General features: G+C 37.6%; 1 pseudogene; it reads right to left on the reverse strand.

The window, feature by feature from the left end:
• Nucleotides 1-2867: 2867 nt before the first annotated feature.
• On the reverse strand, nucleotides 2868-18791 carry LOC102726596 (ubiquitin-ribosomal protein eL40 fusion protein pseudogene; annotated as a pseudogene).
• Nucleotides 18792-24271: the final 5480 nt, after the last annotated feature.

The raw sequence follows: 24271 nt of genomic DNA on the forward strand, positions 1-24271 counted from the left end.
GCAAACTTCTAGCCAAATTAGCATAAAACCTCACACTAAGGGCCTAACTACCTCAGCATCTATTCACTGACAGATGATGACCATTTTCAACAAAAATTACAAGGACAAAGGAAAACAGCATGAAGAGACAAAGCAAACATCATAACCAGTCTCAAATATGACACAGATGTTGCTATTATCAGACCATGAATTTAAAATAACCAATGACATACCTTCAACATCACTGATGATTTCATTGGCTGTGTCCAGTCTACTGATGAGCCCACAAAAGCATTCTTCATGTCAAAATTCTTTTTTTTTCACTTATTACATTTTCTTTTGATTATTTCTTAGCACTTCCATCTCTTTTCTTATATTAATCATCTACTCTAACATGTCATCTGCTTTTTCCATTACGGCTCTCGTGAACACAGATGCAAAAATCCTCCACAAAGTATTAGAAAATTGAATTCAGCAATATACAAAAACATCAAACATCACATCCAAGTAAGACATATGACACATATACAAGGCTGGCTTACTATTTGAGAATCAGTCAGTTTAACTTACTACATCCACAACATAAAAAAGAAAACTCGTATGAGTATATCAATAGAAGTTGAAAAAATATTTGACAAACTCATACTCATTCATGATAAATACACTCAACAAACTAGAAATAGAGCAGAACTTCCTCAACTTGATAAAACACATGTACACAAAGGTACAGTTAACATCTTACTAAGTGGTGAAAAGCTGGATGTTTTCTCCCTAGGATGGGGAAGAAGGCAAGGATATGGTCTCACCACTCTGCTCTAACATCAGACTGGAAGTCATGCTAGTTCAATAAAACAATACAAGGCAATAAAGCTATACAGATTGGCAGATGTCATGATTATCTATGCAGAAAACTCCCAAAAAAAATAATATAAAAGAAAAGAAAGACTGCTGGAATTGGTAAGCAAACATACCAGGGTTGCAGGAAACAAGATTAACACAAAAAAATTCATTTGCTTTTTCATATATTACCAATGAATAATTGGATTCAAAATAAATAATGATGTTGACAATAGAACTAACAACAACAACAAAAGAAACCCTGAGGTATAAATTTATCAGATATGATCACAATATAAGAATCTTGTCTACCCCAGGTCATTAAAATATTCTGCAATGCTTCCTTATACAAGATGGGTAGTTTTACTTTCTATGTCTGTGACTCATCTAAAATAACATGTGGGTATACTTTATAATATTCAGGTATTCTTCTTACATTCCTAGTTTGTTAGAGTTTTTAATTATGTGTGTGTCAAATTTTTTTTTCAAATGCTTTTCCCACATTTATAGAAATAATTGTGTGAATTTTCTCCTCACATTAATTCATCTTTGAATGTTCAGTTAACCTTCCATTCCTGCTTTATATCGTTTCAGTCATTATAAATTACTGGTATGAGTCAGGACCCCAGTTCATGTCTTTCCCATAAATTAATCCAATTCAAGCATGTTTCATTGAAAAAAAATCTTCCATTTTCCATCAAATTGCCTTATTGTCTCTGTTAAAAAGGAACTGACAAATACATGCTATTCTATTTCAAGGCTTGCTATTCTGTAACTCTGTTACACAAATCTCTTTGCTTATCCATATGTCAAATCGATACTGTGTTGATTGTTGTGAATATACAATAAGACTTGAAATCAGGAGGTGCAAGTCATCCAGTTTTGTTCTTTTCCAAGATTGGGTTGGCTATTCTAGTTACTTTGCATTTTCACATAAAATTTATAATCATCAAATCAGCACAAAAACCAATACCATAAACTATTATAACTTTAATTAGATGAGAGAAAAATTAAATTTGGGGATTAGATAAATGTGGATGGAATTGGCATTTCAAACAATTTTGAGTTTTCTAATCTGTGAACTCAATGAGCTTCTCCATTAGTTAAGTCTTCTTTAATTATTTTCAGCAAGATTTTAATGCATATCTGTTGTTATAATTATATATATGTATATCTATGAATTTCATGTTTTTGATGCTATTTTAAATAGAATATTTTTTAAATTTAAATTTTCCAATTGTTTGCTACCAGTACATAGAAATTCAATTGATTATGTATCAATCTTGCTTTCATTAATCTTGTTACATTCACTTATATTTCTAGAATTTCTATAGATTCCATAGGATTTTACATAAATAATCACATTACCCACAGATAAAGATTGCTCTTCTTTTCTTTCAGTATTTATGCCTTTTGATTCTTTTCCATATTGCATTGACTGGGATCATCAGCCTAGGGGCAAGTAGGAGCACTAAGCACAGACATTTTTGTTCTGTGCATAGAGACGTGGGTAAAGGTTTCTTCAGATACCAACATGTATTGGGTGTGGATAACAGAAGATTTCTCAGCATGGCAGCATTTGATTTTACCCTGAAAATGTCAGAAATTAGCTACAAGGACACGGGAAGACAGAGGACTAGACAAATATGCACAGAGACATTAGACAACTTTAGAGGAGAGTCAGACCAGAGATTATGAAACAGCTGGTTTGCTTAGTGAAATTCTGGACGTAAGCACAGCCATGTATTCAGCCACAGATCTATATCTACTATGTGTGAAGCATTGACCAAGCTTTCTGCCTTCTTCTGCAAAAGGCACTCCCTTTATCTAAGCACAGCACCTTCTTCAATTCTATTGAGATAAAACAAATCTATTCATCTATCTATTATCTATCTATATCTTTATATCTATATTTATAGATGTATAGATTTTTGTTTGTTTGTTTGTTTTTACTGCTCTAGTCAAGGGAAGGGAAACTTTATTGAAGACCCAGGGCCCTGGGGCTCTGGCAGGAGGCTGCCCTGCAGCAAAGGAAGAGCAGGTGGAGAGACTTATTTGACCTCCTTCTTGGGGCGCAGGTTGTTGGCATGGCCACACTCCAATGGCAGTTGACAGAGCAGGGGTGCAGGTGAGCGTAACAGCTGGGGCAGATCATCCGGTTACAGTTGTATTTCTGGGCCAGCTGGTGGAGGAAAGGCTCAATGATGATGCCACCCCACAGGAGAAGCACCAAGTGCCAGGTGGACTCTCTCTGGGTTATTGTGGTCTGAGAGAGCACCACCATCCTCCAGTTCTTTGCCCACAAAAATCAGACACTGCTGGTCAGGCGGGATGCCCTCCTTGTCTTGGGTTTTGGCTTTGACATTCTCCGTGGTATCACTGGGCTTGACCTTGAGGGCGATGGTCTTGCTGGTCAGGCTCTTCACAAAGATCTCTGTCCCTGTGTTTGCTTCAAAGCCACCAGCATCAAATCACTCTGCCACCTCGTTGAAGAGAAAGTCCCTAGATGATTTTAATAATGTATTTTAATCACCAAAAATATCAGAATTTCCAAAGGAACTAAATTGAACCTATCCAAATTAAGGCTGATTCTGAAATTGCTTATTCCAATGCCTAAAAAGGGAAATGTACACAATGCTAGAGTTTAGAAAAGATGAGAAAGAACTAGAAAATTCAAATTTACTCAAGTTTGAAAAAATATGAAGAAAATCATAGGGAATACATAATCTGTATATGAAATAGAGTGAATATTAGGTACAAACATGCCACAGAGGAATGTGAAAATCCCTCCTTCTCTTTCTCTCTCTGTCTCTGTCTCTCTGTCTCTGTCTCTCTTTCTCTCTGACTCACTTGGATGATATGCACGTGTTCATTTGTGTGTTGGCATGTATATATAATCATGGGAAATGTGATATACCATAGTATACAGTGTGCTATTTTCTTCCTTCTAGTAGTATTGGGGTATTTTTAAATAACTTTACATATAAAATGAATGCCATTTTAGCTAAAATAGATCAAAACTTCATGGCCAGTGACAAATACAGTTGTTAAATAATAACTAACAATGATTTCCTGTTGAAGGAAGTAATTAAAATCCAACTTGTGAACCATATAATTTGTGTGAGTGTGTAGATCTGCACTAGGTGATTAAAACTGTAATCACTTTTTTTTATGGGTTTCTCTTTGAAATGATTATAAAGACTTAAATGTTGGGAAATGCTATCTACATTGTTACTGACTCAAAGTAACTTTCCTAGATTACAGTCTCCAGGAAATGAGACCTTTGTAGAGAAATAAGTAAAACACACTTTTCTTAGAGATTTTCCTGGCTGTGTTTTGTTTTTAAAGAAATAGTCCATCCAAAGGCAAATGAGAAGAAAAATTTCGTTCCCCTAGAACTTCTCGACTTAAATTAATTTCCACTTAATTTTCCTTGAAACATTTGTTATATATGTTCCAAAATTTACATGCAGATAAAAATCAAAACAATCTATAATACCTTCAAATGCATTTGTTAGTTCATTCCTAGGGTTAAGCAGAAATGATTTCCAAGAGAAAACATAATTTGATTTTAACTGGGGCAGTGATCGTTTGACACTGAGTGAAGTCCAATAAAGGTTCTTATTCTAATGCAATATTAATAGAAAACATTTGGGAAATTTGCTTTGCATGTGTGTACTTAGTGCTTAAACAACTTACATAATATATACTGAAGATGTTTTGGCATTTCCTGTAAAATTAGAATGCTGTTAGAATTGCTGTGTACTGGGTGCCTGGGTGGCTCAGTTGGTTAAGCGACTGCCTTTGGCTCAGGTCATGATCCCGGAGTCCTGGGATCAAGTCCCACATCAGGGTCCCAGCTCAGCGGGGAGCCTGCTTCTCCCTCAGACCCTCTCCCCTCTCATGCTGTTTCTCTCTCTCCCTTTCTCTCAAATAAATAAATAAATAAATAAATAAATAAATAAATAAATAAAATCTTTAAAAAAAAAAAGAATTGCTGTGTACTTTCCAAGGACACTTTGGTCTCTGGTTAGAGGACATCCTTAGATATGCCCTCTCTTCTCCTTTCCTAAAAGTCCCCTCCCAATTTCTTATTGATACCATTGAGCTCCCTATAGACACAGATCATCAGTCTTGTTGTTGACTTACAAGGTGAATCTTTGGGATTTACTCTGTTTTACTTACTTTCTGCATTCAGCCGGCACTGCAGCCCAGTGCTCTCCTGAAGCCAAATAACTTAGTGCACATGGCCAAAACTTCAGAAGTAACAGAAATAAAATCAATGAATCACTGAAGCAATAATTAGTAACAGTTTATTGTGCACACACACAAAAAAGACATTTTGCAAACCAAAACATGGAATGAGGCTCAGGGATGTATTGTTATAAAGCAGCTTATATAGTGAGAAGCAGTGACTGTGTTCTTCACAGTGAGAGGTTATAGAATTAGAATTTTTTAAAAGATTTTATTTATGTATTTGAGAGAGAGACAAAGAGCACAAGCAGGAGGAGCAGAGGGAAAGGCAGACTCCTCACTGAGCAGGAAGCCCAACATGGGGCTCAATCCCAGGACCCCGAGATCATGACCTGAGCCAAAGTCAGATGCTTAACCCACTGAGCCAACCCAGGTGCCCCTAGAATTAGAATTTTCTTAAATAATAGAGAATCCAGTCAGTGATTACCTCATATCAACCTTGGGAAACAGTTCAAGTTTTGCTTCTGACTTTCAGAAACATAAGCAAGAAATGACTCAGGTCAAGTTAGCCTTGCAAAATTACTTAAATGAAGCTTTGCTTGTATAACTAAAGTGGTTTGTCTGCTCAGGCAATTTTCAAAGTTGGTCTCGTTTGTTTTTTATGTTAACATCACTTTCATGAGCAGTCAAAATGCAAATAATTGCACAAATTACTGTACTAATTACAAACTGATAAATGCTATGAAAAAGAAGTAGGAGTGAAGAAATATGTGTACATATATATTTATATGATAATGCATAGGTATACTTTAATACTTTATCTGCATATGTTTCCAGTTATATATATATATATATATATATATATACATAAACATAAACACAGAGCAACAATGTTTTTAGGTGTGTGTATACATTGTTGTCCTTACTCCTCTTTCTCTGGCAATTCTTATTAAACAATTATACTGTTGGGGATCTATCAGACTGAGTGTCATATGGAAAACACTGAATCACTGTCTGGCTGACCCATAAATGGATATCCCACTCATAAATATAACACATAATGCATAATTCAATGCTTCCACACAGAAGGAAGTACAAAGTTTAGAATGATTGATACCAATATTGATAAAGTCACCTACAACAATAAGTTACCTGTGACTCTTCTATTTTCTTTTTTTTTTAAAGATTTTATTTATTTATTTGAGAGAGAGAATGAGAGAGAGAGAAAGAAAGAGCATGAGCGGGGGGAGGGTCAGAGGGAAAAGCAGACTCTCTGCTGAGCAGGGAGCCCGATGTGGGACTCAATCCTGAGACTCCAGGATCATGACCTGAGCCGAAGGCAGTCCCTTAACCAACTGAGCTGCCCAGGCATCCCGACTCATCTATTTTCTTTTTATTTTTTTTTAAAGATTTTATTTATTTATTTGACAGAGAGACACAGAGAGAGAGGGAACACAAGCAGAAGGGGTGGGAGAGGGAGAAGCAGGCTTCCCGCGGAGCAGGGAGCCCGAAGCGGGGCTCCATTCCCAGGACCCTGTGATCATGACTTGAGCTTAACGACTGAGCCACCCAGGTGCCCCTCTTCTATTTTCTTAATAGTGAATTTTAGAGGAAATTCCATGTGTTATTCTTTTTTTGTGCATGAGACAATAGATAATGGAATCATTAGGGACACTATTTCCAATATCCTATCATTAAAGATAAATGATAAGTTGTATTCTCTTATTTTTATAAAGAGAGAAGCCTTTCTTCCTTTTCTCCTCAAGCTAGATATTCAAATAATCAACTTAATCCCTTGTTCATAACAGATGCAGGAATGTTTTCAAGTCTACTGAGAAATCTCAGGATTAAAACACATTAGAAACACATGACTGACATGTATATGGATCTCTCACTTAAAGCCATCACCTTTTATGAAAATTCAGGTTTAATTAAAATAATAATAATAATAATAATAATAATAATAATAATAATAATAAACATAGAGACCAGGATTTCTTTTATAATGAATTAAACTTGGCAACATGGGAAATTTCTATACCGTGTGTTTCTATTTTCAACAATAAATCATTACACAGGAATTAAATTTATACATAATATTAAGGAATATATGTATGTATCTATGTGTGGGTTACAGAAAAGTTATCATGGTATACAAGCATAACTTTTAAACTTCCTTATTTAAATATAGTTTGAGGGGCACCTAGGTGGCTTAGTTGGTTAAGTGTCTGCCTTGGGCTCAAGTCGTGATCCCAGGGTCCTGGGATCGAGCCCCCAGGTCAGGCTCCCTCTTCTACGGGGAGCCTGCTTCTCCCCCTCCCTCTGCCTGCCCCTCCCCCTGCTTGTGCGTGCTCTCTCTCTCTCTAGCAAATGAATAAAGTCTTTAAAATAAATTAATAAATAATGTTTGAAAAGTCTCTGAGAACATTTAATATTTGCTTTTCACTGCAGCAGAGTGAAGCTATTATAACAATCCTGGTCAGAGAGAATGGGCAAAATGAAGTATTACCAGATAAAGAAATTGTTAAATCCAAAATCTCAAAATTTGAAGCTCTGATGCAGACTGTAGGAGGTAAGTGGAGACTTGCTTTTGGAATTCTGACTGTGGGCATTGGACTCGCAGGTGACACAAGGCTGAGCTGGACAAGCCCCGGTCTTCAGAAGCCTGCATGCTTTCTTTCTTTCATGATCTCAGAAGCAAGTTTAAGCTAATGCTGTGATGTATTAAAAACGAGCCAAAGGCATTCCTTTGGGAGGCACTGAGAAGCATCCAACAGAAGATTTGGTGACTCCAGAACAGGACAGGACACAGAGATCGGGCAAGAGATGTCAAGCTCTCTGCAGGAGAAGCTTCGTGCAGTCATCTTTCCTAACTCCAGAACCAGCATGGAGCAGGGCCCAGCACATGGCTCCCATGGAACAAAGGCAAAAATCCAGGAGAACAGTAAGCAAGCTAACACCTAGAAAAGAGCTGACAAACAGAAAAGAGAATATTTGGGTTGCCTTTTTTTTTGGTAACCAAAATTTGCTATTAAAGAGCTTGAGACATATTTAATTTAAATGAGCAATAGAATGTGTTAAAGTGGTTATATTTTTAAACCTGTAAATATTTCCAAAACAATTTCTATAAACCATAAAACTTCCTACACCACTTCAGCCATCAGGTGCCTGGAAACATCAAGCCACTCTGGTCCCCCACCCTACTCCGCACACACGCCATGTTTGTTCTTGTCTTCACGGTTTTCAGTTTGCTTTCTGACTGCTATTCCAAATGCTCTCCCCCGGTAAAAGTGGAAGCCTGAAACCTGTTTCCACGTTGGAGGAAAAGTGCTATCTCCACAGTATAAACGTGCTCTGGGAGCAATCAGAGGCTCCCCAGTTCCTTCAGCTGTATTCATTCCTGTGGGAATGTGGACTCCTTGCTCAGCAGGGAGCAAGAAGTCGTGCTTACCCTGATGGGACCCCTCATGGGATAGAGGGGCTATCTATTGAAATCCACAGGCATATCATACACAACAAGAAATTCCCTCCATTGTGCTCCTCTGAAGGGCCCTCTGTCCCCAGAGTGAATGCATGTTACATTTATCATTAGAAAACAACATTTTAAACATGTCTAAGTGAACTTTCTATTCATCCATCAATGCCCAGATTGACATTTATGACTCCCAGAAGGCCTTTCTAATTTTTCTCTGTGTATAACTTCGTATGAAACTTCATGCCCCCAAAATTGTCTATCTTATATTATTATTTATATATACCCTGTGTCCCTTTTATAACATTAAGTTCTTGAAGTCTATGAATTGTATCTAAACATCTGCATGTTTCCCACAGGATCTAGAAAAGTGTCAGCCTTAAATATATTCCTTCAATTGAAATTAATGAAAACATTACTCTAAATTTTTTATCACATATTTTCTTCATACCGAAGGCATAGGGATGATGGTTATGTCCCGGATCTGTTTTGTTTGCATTGAAAATTCATAAATGAGGGGTCCGTTTGTACTGAGTCTCCTTCCCAAATCTCTGAGTACCATGCCACACCATAACCTTCCGCTAAGAACCAGACGTTGTAAAGCAATGCACCAGCGTTTTTCAGATTTATGAGAGATTTCAGAGAAAGTGCAGTGCTGAAATAAATGTACGACACTCTGGGAGCCTGGCGTGCAGGTGAGCTCGCAGGCACTCTGGAAAGCTACATATTATTTTGATAATGAAGATTCTGAACTTGGGTCTGGTGCCATGTTGAATGAGGTCAATCCAGGAAGTTCTATTTCAAAAATGTGTGTTATTATAAAAATGAACAATAAAAAAATTTGTGAAATAGTTTTAAACTTGTGAGATGTTAACCCTTGAAGTTTTTCCATGGTCAGTGAAATCTGTCACTGAGTAAGTGCAGGTCATACCAGCTGTAATTGACTGATGAGGGGTTACACTGATTTGGAATGGCAAGAAATTAAAAATGTCTTCAAGCTTGTTTTGCGGAGGTGCACTGTATTTTTTTTTCTAATTTATTTTTTGTGTTACTATGTAGTTGAGTTTAAGAATTTTAAAAACTAGGGAAAAAAAGATAAAAATAAATACCTGTCACCTTTTCATCAAATATTACAATTTAGTGATATTAGTGTGAGCATAGTCTTTTTTTTTTTTTTAAAGGTTTTATTTATTTGACAGAGAGAAAGACAGCCAGAGAGGGAACACAAGCAGGGGGAGTGGGAGAGGGAGAAGCAGGCTTCCCGCGGAGCAGGGAGCCTGATGCGGGGCTTGATCCCAGGACTCTGGGATCATGACCTGAGCCGAAGGCAGATGCTTAACGACTGAGCCACCCAGGCGCCCCAGTGTGAGCATAGTCTTAATGAATTAATAAACTGTAGATACAGTTGAAGCCCCATTTTGCCTCTTCCTTGTTCATTCTGATTCTATCCTTTCCCAAAAAGTTCATTATTTTCAATTTGGTGTTCATCCTGAATACAGTTGCTAAAGATGTTCCTCTAACATAAGATCTTCATATTTAATATAAAAAATTCTTGCATACTCCACATCATTATGCATCTTGCTCCTTCCACTAGGCATTTTAGAATACGTATCCATATTGGTGCACATGTCTGTGGGCTCATTCTGCCTCCCAGCTGCCTCTCTGGCCAAGGTTGACATATCTTATTAGACACTAAACAAACAGACAAAAACCCAGCTTTGGTTTCAAATTTATTGCCACTTCATCTCTCGTGGCATTTCTCCAGAAGTTTCGCTTCCCTTGAGTTTACTCTTGCATAGTGCTGTCATCATTTCAATCCACTTCCACATGCGGGCTACTTATTTCTGTTTAAGTAGATGATATCTTAAAACAATCATTTTAATAAAAAAAAATTTAAGGCACACTGCTATTCAAATTGTGTTTATCCATTATCAGTCTTGGTCTCTTTAGCTGAGTTTAAAATTACCAGTTAACAGTTATTTTTTTGTGATTACTTTGAAGTTATTAGTCATTGCCTTTAAGTTTTTGTTTTGTTGTGGTATAAAACACATAACATAAAATTTACCATCTTACCTATTTTTAAGTATATGGTTCAGAAGTTAAATAGCTCTCAGAACCTTTTCATTTTGTCCATCTGAAAATCCATATCTATCCGTAGCCCCACCCCTGGTGACCATTGCTCTACTTTCTATTTCTATGCATTTGACTACTTTAGAGACCTCATATATTTGAAATCATACAGTATCTCCCCTTTTATGTCTGGTTTAGCTCACTTGCCAAAATGTCTTCAAGTTTCATTCATACTGTAGCATGTGACAAGATTCTCTTCCTTTTTAAGGATGAATAATTTTCCATTGTAAGTACATATCACATTTTTTTCATCTCTTCATCTCTTGGTGAACATTTGTCTTGCTTCCACCTTTTGCCTATTGTGAATAATGCTGCTATTTTCTTTAAGCTTTGTGTTTTTACCATTAGTCTGGTTTTCTTCACCTGTAGATCATCTATAACTTGTAGCTTTAAAAATATCACTTTATACTAAGTATTCTTTAGTATTATTACCATATACCTAAATAGGAGTTTCTTTCTTTTATCTTCCATGGCAATCACAGTCACTTGCAGTAGAAAACTATTCTTTTTCACATTCCAGAAAATTGTTTGCTTCTCCTGCAATCACTATTATACCACTAGACACGACAGAGATTCAGTTTTTATCCTACATGTTTATAATATTTCTTAACATTTTTGTTTTTGACTCTCTGTATTGATTTTTATATAAATCCTTTATTTCTATTTTCCAGTTCATTATTTGTTTTTTACTTTACCATATCCAGTCTAGAATGTATCCCAATCATTTACTGTATTAAATTGAATCAGCATATCTAATTCATCATTTTTTATCTACCTCTTTTTACTTTATATATATACTTTATATATGTCTGTTTTGTGTTCCAACTTATATATTACAATAATTAAAGTTGAAAATTATTTTTCAAAGCCAGGCAGCCTATTATAAATTACAGGAAAATCTCAATCTCTCAACCCTACACTTTTTTATGTAAGTATTTGTTATAAAAATGGTGTTAACTAGGGATGCCTGGGTGGCTCAGTAGGTGACGCGTCTGCCTTCAGCTCAGGTCATGATCCCAGGGTCCTGGAATCGAGTCCTGCATTGGGCTCCTTGCTCAGAGGGGAGACTCCTTCTCCCTCTGCCTGCAGCTCCTCCTGCTTGTGCTCTCTCCTTCTCTCTCTGACAAATAAATAAGATCTTTTTTAAAAATGATGTTAAACTATAAACGATGTGTTTTATAATGAAACATAATTATGCACAATTGTACAACACAATTGTACAAAGAAAAAAACAATTATGCTAAGCCTAATTGTCAATCCACCAATTACCTATGCTAGTCTAATATAATAAGTGAACTTCATTCTCTTCCATTAATGATCCTAAGATTCAGTGCCATGAAAACAAATGGTCTCTTCCTTATAGATGAAGTCTTTTTTGGGGTGGTGGACAATGTCTACTGACTACAAATCGCTGATGAATTTGGACTCTTTTTTTTGTGTTCCTGGAGTATTCTGTTGTCTATAGCAATTTGAAGAGGTTGGAATAATAAGATGAAACAGATATCTGATTTCAAAATTCTATAGATGATTTGGTCTGTATCTAATTTTTAGGTACATGTTCAAGGCTAAGCTTGATATTTAAGAATGAACTTAATCCCGAGACAAATAGCAAAAGAGTTTGGAATTAGTATACAAATTCAGATATAGCTTCTCATAAATGCTTTTTGAAAGTTTTCATGGGCCAGTTGGTGCTTCTACATGGCCTATATTTTAGTTATTAAATACAGTTTGGGGGAAGAGGTCATTTTTATTCTCCTTCATTTTAGAAGAAAAACTGAGGCTCATAAAATCCGATCACTGCCGCAAGGTCATATGGTAAGTGGATGGCTGGGATTTAAAACCAAGTTCTGTATCTCCAAATCCAGTGGTTTTATTTTATCATAGCTGCCATATGGAAATATCAACTTGGATATCCATCTGTGATATTTCCATTGCCTCTTGTTTCAGTATTGTTGGAGTTCCAATAAAAATCTAACTACAGCATTTTCTTCGGTCATATAATAGTGAGAATGTGTTGCAAGTTTCTAAGCAAGAAATATCTTCTGAGTCTTGTGTATCTTCACAACAGGGAACTCCATTAAAATGCTCATTGATTTAGCAGCTCCCTGAGAAGAGAATCACAAAGTAACTCAAGGGTGGAAGGGCAGACTCAAAGGACAGGTAAAAGATTAGAAAAGGCAAAGTAAGATGACTCCAAGTTGAATTTCTTTCTAAGGTGTAGCAACAACTATCCAGGGAAAGAATAGCTCAAGGGGCAGTTTGGTCCCTATCATAATGCCCGCTGTGTCTGCCACTGTGTTCATCAGGAGAGCAGCGTTGAGTTATTTCTGAAGTTGAAGAGGATACCTGCTCTCGGTAACTCTGTAGGCTGCCAACAGTGAAGGGAGCTCATAAAAGATTGCATAATGTCTTTCTAATCCTCCTGACCAAACTAAAATCTCCTGACACTTTTCCTCTTGTCAACTCAATGTGTGCTTTACTTTATCTGTTGTTAATTTTCCATTTTAAGGGAAGTAATTTCCCTGACGATTCCTATCAAATACTACTATACAGTTTGCACTGATCACTTGATTGTAAAAGCTCAGTAACAAACATTTAAATGCATATAACACGGAGCTGTATATATGGCAAACTGCCATAGACATTGATTGGCCTTGTATTTTATAGGGGAACAGGATGAGTACAATGGACTTAAGAGCAGAGTATACTCATGCTTTGCCTAAAAAGCTTGTCCGACTCTACTTATTAGTATAGTCTGAGAACATTTATAGTTGGAATAGGATGGACAATCACATCCTACCAATGTTGATACACATTAGTTTCCAATTTCCCCCAGTGACTTGGAAATTAGCTGTTGAGCTAATCAGACTAAAACTGCCAGAAGTTGCTAAGCCACAGGGGCAGTTCAGCATGGATAATCTGTGTACTGAAATTGATGCCATTCAACCACATGGGAGCTGGTGGCCAGAACCTAAGTCTGAGATGAAAAAATCTGTAGTTTCCTTTCAGCTGGCTTGACTTCCCAAATGTACATACTGATATTTTCCCTTGGGCCTCCGGCGATTTCAGGGTTGTGGTCAGAAGTCAGGCACTCGTGTTGAACTTGTCTCTCCCAACACGTTTCTCTTTATTATTTTTTCTTGGATAGAGCTCCAGTACACCTTTTGGATAACTTTTTTTAAACTATATTTTAAAATTCAGTACAACTAAAATAGGCAATTTTCTATGACAAAGGACAAAGCTTATAGACTTAACAGATCCACTTGTAGACTAATGATCTCAATTTAACGTAATGGGGATTCTGGCAGGTTAAGTTATTTATCCAAGGTCAAAGAGTCAGTGAAAAGCATAACTTGGATAGACTACACTAATAACCTATTTATTATTATTACTATTATTATTATTATTATTTTGCTATTGTCATTCCTTATTCAATTCAGCCAAATATCTAATCTTCATGAACATCATGAAAGCATTAGGAATGGTTCAGGCCTAATTTAGACCCAACTCCTAAAATCTGCTGATGTTCATATGATATAAAGAGAAATGATTTTTCCACTCAGTAAATACTAAGTAAATTTGGTGGATAGGACATGTAGATGGATGTGTAACTAAAATATTAACATGTCAAAGATGTCATAGAGTTAATTGTTAAAAGAGTGCACTATTTGCAGCACATAGCTCCGTGTGACAAAGTATTGGGGAATATCACCACATCTCTGCACGCCTCAGTTGTTGTAACATGAATGAGATAAATGGGTGATCTTGGCAATCCCTCTTAGCTACAGACTACAAAGCTACTGACTCAAAGCTAAGGGATACTCTTTCCCAAAGTATCCCGTTATTCTCAGGGCTATAATGTCAAGGGTACAAAATTCATAAGAAAAGCCCTGAAGAGCCAGAAGTAATGCAGGTCATCATCAGTTCAGAACTTTCCTTTTTGGGTGTATCTCACATTTTGGGGGATAACTTACAAGTTTGCTTCAGGAGTGAGTGTAGGAACTTATGTCATTTCTATCCCTGTCATAAATGATCTCAGTACCTTGACTTTCCCTACTTTATGCTCCTCTTAACTCTCCTCTGAGTGAATTTTATCCCACTTATCTTTGGCCAACCACTCAACTATGCTAAGCTGTAATCTAGCATATCTCTAGCTAGCAAACACATTCCAACTTATTTCATAAATGGCAAAAATGAATAAATCTATGCAATATTATCCATTCAGGTTGAATCTTTTTTGCAATGAATGGATGGCCATTTTCAACTTGGTTGTACACTAAGACCTTTACTTTTGGCAAGTGAGAGCACAAATCTCCTGGAACAAAGAGAAGAATCGATTTTGAGGCAGGGGCAGAGCAGTTGGGCGGAGTTGCCTTTTCTTCCCCAGGGTGGAGTGCCTCCCCTGTTCTCACTACATCTGGTAGCACAGATGGCAGGAAAATTAATAGGAGGGAGGAAGCATTGACCTCATGTGGTTATAAACAAGTCCTGAGACTACACAGGCAGGCAAATCCGATAATAGCCTTAAAAGAGACCTTGAAAGTTCATTGAGTTCAGCTCCCTGCTGCTGATAGAGTTGCGCTTAACAAAGTCCGATGTCCTGGGTGAGCATCCTTGAGGTACTGTGCCTAGAGATACTAGAATAGGTCACTGAGGACAGCCATGCAGTGCATCTCCTTAGGTAAGTGTCGAAGTAGGATATGAGCATCTGTTTTATATTAGTATATCTTGTTGGAGATACGACATGAGAAAAATGACTACTTACGTGCTTCCTATCGCATGGACTCAACCCATTATTAGAATTCTCAGAGACAAAGAGCCTATAAATAGATGCTCATCTTGAAACACATTTGTAGGGTTAACCCAACTAGCTTATTTCAAGAACATGTTGGTAGTTTACATTAATCACTAAACAAGTTATTTGTTGATTAAAAAATCATTGAGCTGAAAATGACCTGGGTTTTGTCCAGCCCTGGGCTGGCCATTCAGACATGGTTGACGAGTTGATGTAAAAGTCGTTCTCACCTCCCTCTCCCTCGTCACCTCCCATTAAAGGTGGCCCCATTGGCAATGAGCCTTAAACCAAGGCCCACTGGAGGGTTTTACAGAAAAAGATGTGCTTTTCTGATTAAAGGGATAAATGGATCCCATGCTGTGCTTTCTCCCCTTCTACTTTCCTTGAACATGGACTTGATGATATATTGCAACCATGGAAGCAAAGCAAGAGAATTGCAAATTGCTGACATTGTTCCAGCAACTTTCCTGGCAACACATTCTTGTTATATGAAAATAATTAACTCCTATTTTTGAGCCAGAATTAATTTATGAACTTCATTTGAAATACAGCTAAATGATGCACTTACTAGTGTCTAAATATTCTTTAAAATATCTTAATGGCAAAAGTCTATGTCATGGTATTCAGAGTAATATTAATCCAACACTTACTCTATATATTACTTCAACTATTATATTTAGATTTTATAATCTAGAAAGCACTTTCAAATACTACATCACCCCCAGGTTTTTTCTTAGTCTTGACAATTGTTTTTACTCCAATTATTTTTCATCCGTATCAACTAAAAGAGCCCTCCTACTGTATATTAAAGATATACATTTCTCCATCTAAAATTAAATTTGGAAAAAGTGCTAGATGGAAATATATGACATTTCTACAAAATGAAACATAAAATGGATTTTTCTGAGGCGTGTTTGAAAACTATATATGTAGACTATGAGTCCTTATATGACCAATGATCAGGGGGTTGAGCTAAATTTGAGTATTCCCAATATTTTTCAAATAAATCCACTGGCACTCCCAAATTGTATGAACCTGTGATTCTCTAAATTAGCATGCATCCAAGCCCTTTAGAAAACTTGCTAAAACACAGATACTTGGCCCCACTTCCAAAATGTGATCCAAAAGGTCTAGTTGTAGAGTCCAGCAATTTATATTTCTAACCAGCTCCCAGGTGATCCTGATAATGCTGGTTTGAGGAACAAGTTTTCAGTAGCACAAACACAAGAGATTTCCAATGATGCTTATTAATAAGATTTTATACTTTCACTTTTTCAATATGGGAGAGACCAACTAATCTTTGGGACAGATGTTGCCATATGCTCATTCAAAGCCACGTTTCTGTTTAATATGGCCCTTACATAGCACTGACAAAGTTCTAATTCATATTTAGATCAACAGCCTGATTTCCCAGGCATATAACTCTTAAACTTAGGTAAAAACATTTATGCAAATAAGTGGTCTCCCCACTCCAATTCTGGTAGCTGTTGTTTTAATGGGTCCCACCATTTCTATCTTTGGAATTCATTATGATCCATTTCAGGTCCTGTTGCATGTGAACAATCTTTAAAAAACATGTTAATACTATAATAAAAGAACATGCTGGATCTAAAATTCACAGAAAAATACATGACTATGTTATGATGAAGTGATCACATTTTCAATTTTTAAAATTTCCATTTAAATAAGGAAGAAAGCATGTTTTTTACTGATCAGTATTCTTTTCTTCTGTTTCTAGTTTTAATCACACCCCCCCACCACCACACACACACACACACACACTCACAAGTTGTGCATGCTGGAGAATGCCAGGAAGATGCTACTTTACTCTTGATGGAGAGAGTACAGGCTGCTGTGATGAATCTCATGCAGCCGGTGTCTGATGGACTATTATTTAATCTCTGCTTTGGGAAAGAGCAATCAAATGGTAGCTGTTGGTATTTGCTTAATAAAAACTCCAGATGTTGACAATGTTTCCCCATGGCCATTGATATATAATGATTTGCACACAGCTGCTAAAAAACCATCAAGCCCCACTACTTCATGATTATCACTGGGAATAATTCTTTTTTTCTTTGTGTGTTTTATGCACAGCCCTCATGGCATGAGTCACATATTTCTTGAGTGTTAAACTGAGCCTGCTAAATAAGATTTATTCACATTTTTTCCTTTATATTTCGGTAAAGAGCTCGGTCACACAGAAATGGGGGCATTCTGATGTAACAATAGAATGTCATCATTTCGAGCCACTAGTTACCCTGGAAATGCTGTGAGCTACACGTATTTATATGGGGTACAATTTTGGCAAATTTTTGTGGTAAAATACATATATTCAAACGTTGAACACAGGCAAAGAGAGAGAAGCACAAATATTTTGTTGATTTATTAAAAGGCAGTTCAGATTCAGACTCACCCAGCATTTGAATTTTTCCTGGGATTTAAAAAAATATTTCCTTATTTGTATTTTTTTTACAGTCAGCAAATGTCAGAAAGGGGAACATATTAAATGTGTTATACATCCACAGACATATTTTCAGAATGGTTTTTGAGTTGCTGCAGGATTGATGGATAGGTGGTATCCCCTAGAGAGCAAAGACAAGTCCTCTCTGGATTTTTTTAAGACACACAAGAGGGTGATGGGGGTCCAACAAGAGCTAAAATGCTTAACAGCAACAAATGTCATGTACATTTCTTTCTTGTTTTTCCTTTCAGTTACACATGCGTGGGCTCCTTTAAGAAGATGTGGGTAATCCTCTTCCCTCTTTAGGGGAAGAGAGCCTAGCGGAAGACATAGGTAGCAGAGCTTCTATGTGGCCCTACTCCGTAACTGGACTCGGCCCACAGACTGGGCAAGAGGTAGGGTCTCTAATGGGTCCAGTCTTCAGGGAGGTGGAGATTGAGTTCTGTCTGCTCCCCTGGCCTTCCCAGTCTCCATAGGTCACCTCAGATCTACGCCAGAGCTGGTCTCCCTCTCTGTCCTCCACTGAGTGTCCCTTACTGTTGGGATAGGAAGAGCCACAGCCACATACAGCAATGCTGACTCATTAACAAGACGTGTGTGTGTTAAAAACTGCATAAGTGACACCTAGTGATTATAGAATATTGTGTCAGTTTCCTACCGCTGCTGAAACAAGCTACCACAAACTTACTGGCTTAATACAACACAAATGTATGACCTTAGAGTTCTGGAGGTCAGATGCATGGAATGGGTTTAACCTGGTAGAGATTTCAGTGTCACCAGGGCTGTGATCCCTCCAGAGTCTCTAGAGGGGATGCCATGTACTCACCTCTTCCAGCTTCTGAGAAGCTGGTGGTGCCTCCTCCATCCTCAAAGCCAGGACAGCAGCAGCTTCCAATATGTGGCCTGCACTTCCCTGGCTTCATCTCACTCTCTCGGACTCTCCTTCCTCCTTCTTGTGAGGGTCCTTGTGATCACACTGGGTGATCCTGTCTACTCCCCCATCACAAGACCCTTGACTTCATCACATCTGCAAAGTCCCCTCTGTCCTAAAACAGGCTGCATTCACAGGTCCCAAGGACGATAACACACACCCCTGGGGGAGAATTATTCTGTCTACCACAAGCACTACAAAGATTCTAAACCATCCTTCTAAATTCCAGATGAGACCATGTCATTCACCCATGCTCTTTATAGTTAACTTTAAGGCATTGTAAATTAAAAACAAACAAAAAACAAACCAAAAAACAAAATTCTGATTTACAAGAAGTTCCAAACTGTTCTTTTTAAAAAATAGTTTTAAATAGTTAAATGTTGCAGAGGCCTAAATAAGATTACAAAAAGCATATAAGATTTAAGGCAGCTATTTTGGGCTAAACTACACTAATTACTACTAATTAACTGATTATAATATGAAGATTAGAATGTCAATGCATATAATTTAACATAAACTGATTTGTAATGGAACAGGCATGATTGACACTTTGTCTTGAGGGCTCTTTCTACTCCCCAGAGTTTATTTATGCATGTCATTTTTACTTGATGGTAGAGGATAGTAAGACCGGGAAAGCAAAGTAGGAAAGAAAAGAATATGGTGAGTGTAAAATATGGGACCCCAACTATTCTAGGTCACCATATGATGAGAAGGAGGGGCAAGAGCTCCAGGAGGTAAGGTACAGGCATGTGTGTGACTGGTCTTCAGTAAGTTACTGGGTTGAAGACGTGAGTTGTATAAAAATGTGGCAGAGGGTTGGGTGAAGTGGCAATGAACAGAGAGGGCCATCTGAAGTCATACATAACAAGCTGTATTTATTGAGAGTAATATGACATCAAGTCACCTACTGTCCTTGGAAAGTGATTGGGCACCCATAGATCTTTGGGTGCTCAGTGAGCCTGCCCACAAGGCACGCCCTTCAGTGGATTCTCCAAGATTCTCAGGGGGTTATAAAATTATAAGCTCTTTTTTTTTTCCTAAGAGTGGCATATAGCTCTGTGACGTTCCTAAATGTCAATGATTGTGTGAAAGATAGGAATATTTGGATATAAAAACATGCAACTCTTTATTAAAAAAGAAAGGCAACAAAGAAACAACATTTTGACAATTTTAGTGTGGTGCCAGAATAATCTTAATGTGCCACCCACATTCCCATCCATTGAAAAACCCTCCTGGGTTGCCTGGGTGGCTCAGTCGTTAAGCGTCTGCCTTCGGCTCAGGTCATGATCCCAGGGTCCTAGGATTGAGTCCTACATCAGGCTCCCTGCTCTGCGGGAAGCCTGCTTCTCCCTCTCCCACTTCCCCTACTTGTGTTCCCTCTCTCACTGTGTCTCTCTCTGTCAAATAAATAAATAAAATCTTTAAAAAAAAAAAAGAAAAAGGAAAACCCTCCTCGGTGTCCACATTCCTCTCCAGATTCGGCCTCTCTTTTCTCTCTTCACCTCACCTACATTCATTCCTTAACTCATAAATAATAGCTTTGAAACAACCGTGTCAAAAGTCAAAAATGCCTCTGTTGCTTAAATCAATGGACTTTAAGTCATTTATTTCACTGGGTTCCTCAACAACTGTGAACATACGTGATCCATCTTCCCTCTTTCAAATATTTTCTGTATAGTTGGCAACACTCACCTTCTTGGATTTTCTATTAACACTTTAGCTGGTTTTATCAATTCCCTTCAAAGGTCTGTGGTCTCCTACCCAATCCTATCCCCTGTCCCAGTGCACAAACCTGCTCCCTCAAAAGTCTGTTCTAATACCAGCAAGATACTGTAGATAGCCACATGCCCTTCTCATAAATTTCTTTCATCTCATATAAATGCAATTGCATAATTAAAATCCTACTCACATGGCTCACAATTATTTAAACTCAATATATTCTAAACTGATAGGAGATCTTTCCCCCAAACTTGCTTCTCCAGTGTCCCCTATCTTAGCTAGAAGCTAAGCCCTCATTCATATGGCCAACCAGTCTCCAAATCCTGCTGATTCTGTCTTCTAAATGCTTTCCAACTTCACCCTCTTCTTGTTCCTGCCACTTCCACTACACTAATGCAAGCCACCATCATCTCCACAGCCCACCTCCATCTACTTATTTTGCTCTCTCTCATCTGTCTCTAAACCTATTTTCCATTCAGAACTAGCGTGATCTGTCAAAGAAGTAAATGTCATCTACAAGGCACTTGATGATTTGGACTCTGCCTAAAACTTCAGAATTTGCATTGACTTTTCCTCTACCCTCCAGACAGTACTCTGACTCCCAGCCCCCATGCATTACCTGGTGGCCATACTGACCTTGTTTCTATTTCTCCAATATCACAAGCCTCTTTTCTATCTCAGGTAATTTGCACTTCCTATTTTTTGCCAGGAATAATAGGCTCACCCATGTTTCCAAGTACATCTTTCTGGTCTTGCAGGCTATGTATGGCCTATCCTTATACTCATATGGTACCTTTCACGTGCATACATCTCAATTTACATTGCATGATTATTTCATGGACTGCAACCCAGTCCATTTTTCCACTGCTCCATCCAAGCACGAATACTTCTTCTTGCTTACAACTAACTTCATAAAATATATTTAATACATGAACATCTTTCATTTATTTATTTATTTGAGAGAGAGGGAGGGAGATAGGGAGAGAGCATGAGCAGGGGGGAGAGGGAAAACCTGAGCAGGGAGCCCGATGTGGGTCTTGATCCCAGGACACTGCGATCATTTTTTTTTATTTTAATACATGAATATCTTGACAGATGCATGATATGAATGAGAATTGCCTACTGATAGAAGTTGACAACGGTCAGCTGTAGAGAGATCTAGATGAAGATTCCAACCCACATTGTTCATTGTATATGTTCTTCCCACATTGAAGCTTCCAAGATTATGCCTCCTGATAACATTATAAAATAAATCACTGAAAAAGAGTGAACACAATTTAAAGGACCACTTTCAAAATCTATGAAATAAATAACACATTGATAAGACCAAAATTAAGATGCCAAAATACAAATCCTAATACAAAAAGTTCGAATAAAGAATAAAATCAGCAAAAATGAAGAAAATCGATCCTTCATAAAAAAGAGAAAACGTAACCAAAAGAAGACAAATGAAAACAGACTCTTCTGAGCTGAAATAATTCCCCAGAGCATCATGGGCGTGACAAGGTCACCAAAGGTAAAAAGTGAAGGACAAAGGAAAGTATAAGCTTATAGCCAGCCTCTTACACTTCCACCCGCATCTGGCAGTTCAAACTCTACCCTGCCTCTCCTCTTCAGGTTCACCAGTAAACACAGCTGCAGTCACCTATTGGAAAGATTTAGTACCATTTTGCACAGAGTGAGTTCTTAGTGAATATTGATTCATTGAACAAATTGAAGTTTGAATCTGTACTTGGACCAAATTACTCCAATAACTCATATTTGTAGACAATTCTAACCCACCAGTCATTGACTTAAAAAATGTGGAATATAAATGTCTCTCTTTCTGTCTCTCTAGATAGATAGATAGATAGATATAGATAGATAGATAGATAGATAGATAGATAGATAGTCTACGGCCATACCACCCTGAACGCCCTCGATCTCATCTGATCTCAGAAGCTAAGCAGGGTCGGGCCTGGTTAGTACTTGGATGGGAGATATATAGATAGATAGATAGATAGATAGATAGATAGATAGATAGATAGATAGATGATAGATACAAAGAGAGAGACAGAGACAGAGAAAGAGATAGAAAGAAAGAGATTGAGATAAAGAGAGAGACAGATTGATTCCAACCAGGAAACATACTGACAAACAAAATAGTTGGAATACAGAAAATAACCTCGTGGTTCAGACTTCTCTTATATCAATTCTTTCAGGAAATACCCCTAAAAGCAAAGTGAGAGGAAAGGGGGAACTAATTTCAACCTCTACAAGGAAAACACTACTTAAACCTTGCATCCATTCAATCATCCAAAAATATTTCCACTCTTCTACCCTGTAAGTAGGTGGCAAACATTGAAAATATATGAGAAAGAGGTTATTAAAATTCCTGACTTTCTCAGTGCCTGTGGTTTCTCCCAGAAGACTAATGTGAATCAGTATTTGGCAAACAACCAGGTAACTACCCTTATCAGGGAAGTGCATCATGCCATGAATGTGGATTCAACGTGATTTAAAGATCTATTTTGCCTCACTGAGAAGCTGACTTAATCTGAAGCCTGAAGCTTGGGACAGCTTATCCATGCAGGGTTAGGTGGGACATGGAAAGTGTCTCAGACAGAAGAAATACCTATGGGAGTGGTTCTCAAACATTAACACGTGTTAGAAACACCTGGTGGGTTTGTGAAAGCACGGATTGCTGGGCCCACCCCCATCATTCCTGACTCAGTAGGTCAGGGATAGAACTCCAAAATTCTACAAGTTCCCAGGGGATGCTCTTTCTGCTGGCACAGGGAACTACTTTGAGAACCGTTGCCTAATTATGTACTTTTGAGATGACAGAGCATTTATCAAAGAATGGAAAGCAATTCCACATTCTTAAAGGTGAAAGAAAATAGGAAACAAGCTCAAGGTGTAGTTGAGAGGTAGATGGAGACCACACCATCAAGCATCTCTTAAGTTATCATTAAGAGACTAGTTTATAGACAATGGGAAGATATCAGAGTTTTAAGCAGGGAGGAACTATTTCATTTTGTTTCATTTCAATCATTCTAGCTGTAGCTGGAGAGTGGTCTGTGGAAGAAAGTGAGTGTAAGTAGGGAAACTAGCAAAGAAGGAACAGAAGTGACCCAGGCAGGTGCAATGGAAAGAAAAGCATAAAAGGGAGTTGTGAATACCAGCAAGAGAATATAGATGTCATGGTTCATGGTGCTAAAGTGAGTAAAAAAGGCACAAAAATCAGAAAGGGCCTGATAGATTGCTTGAAGCTGAAAACAAACAAAAACTTAAAAAAAAAAAAAAACTAAGCAGATTTGATGTTTTGATGAGACCAAATACAAGTTAATGGAGTTAAATAGAAGGAAGTGTTTCTTAATTTCATGAATCTTTTGGTTAAGGAAAAACAGTAGACAGGGAGACTTCTGATTCCAATAAAATAAAGAACTAAGCTTGCATGAAATCTTCCTACAAAGTACTAAAGAATCTGGGTTAAATATAGCTTTTTAAAATATTGATAGTTAGCTCCAAATATAATGAGCAAAATCCACAGGGTTTATAATCAAGAAGGAAGCAGGCAACCAGGAAAAAGGATGGGTTCCCCTGGGTCAACTGGACCCTAAAATGGCAAGGAGAGTCTTGAGAAAGGAGATGAGGTCTCTCCGCCCACTGTGTTGGAAGGGACTGAAACTCATGAATGGGATGATAGTCTTGATCTTTGCAGTGCTACAATCTCAGTGAGAAGATGATAAACTGCCCAAAGGTTGAGATGGA

The sequence above is a fragment of the Leptonychotes weddellii genome, chromosome 3 (assembly GCF_054177405.1).
Source record: "Leptonychotes weddellii isolate Sample4059 chromosome 3, ASM5417740v2, whole genome shotgun sequence".
Classification (NCBI taxonomy): domain Eukaryota; kingdom Metazoa; phylum Chordata; class Mammalia; order Carnivora; family Phocidae; genus Leptonychotes; species Leptonychotes weddellii.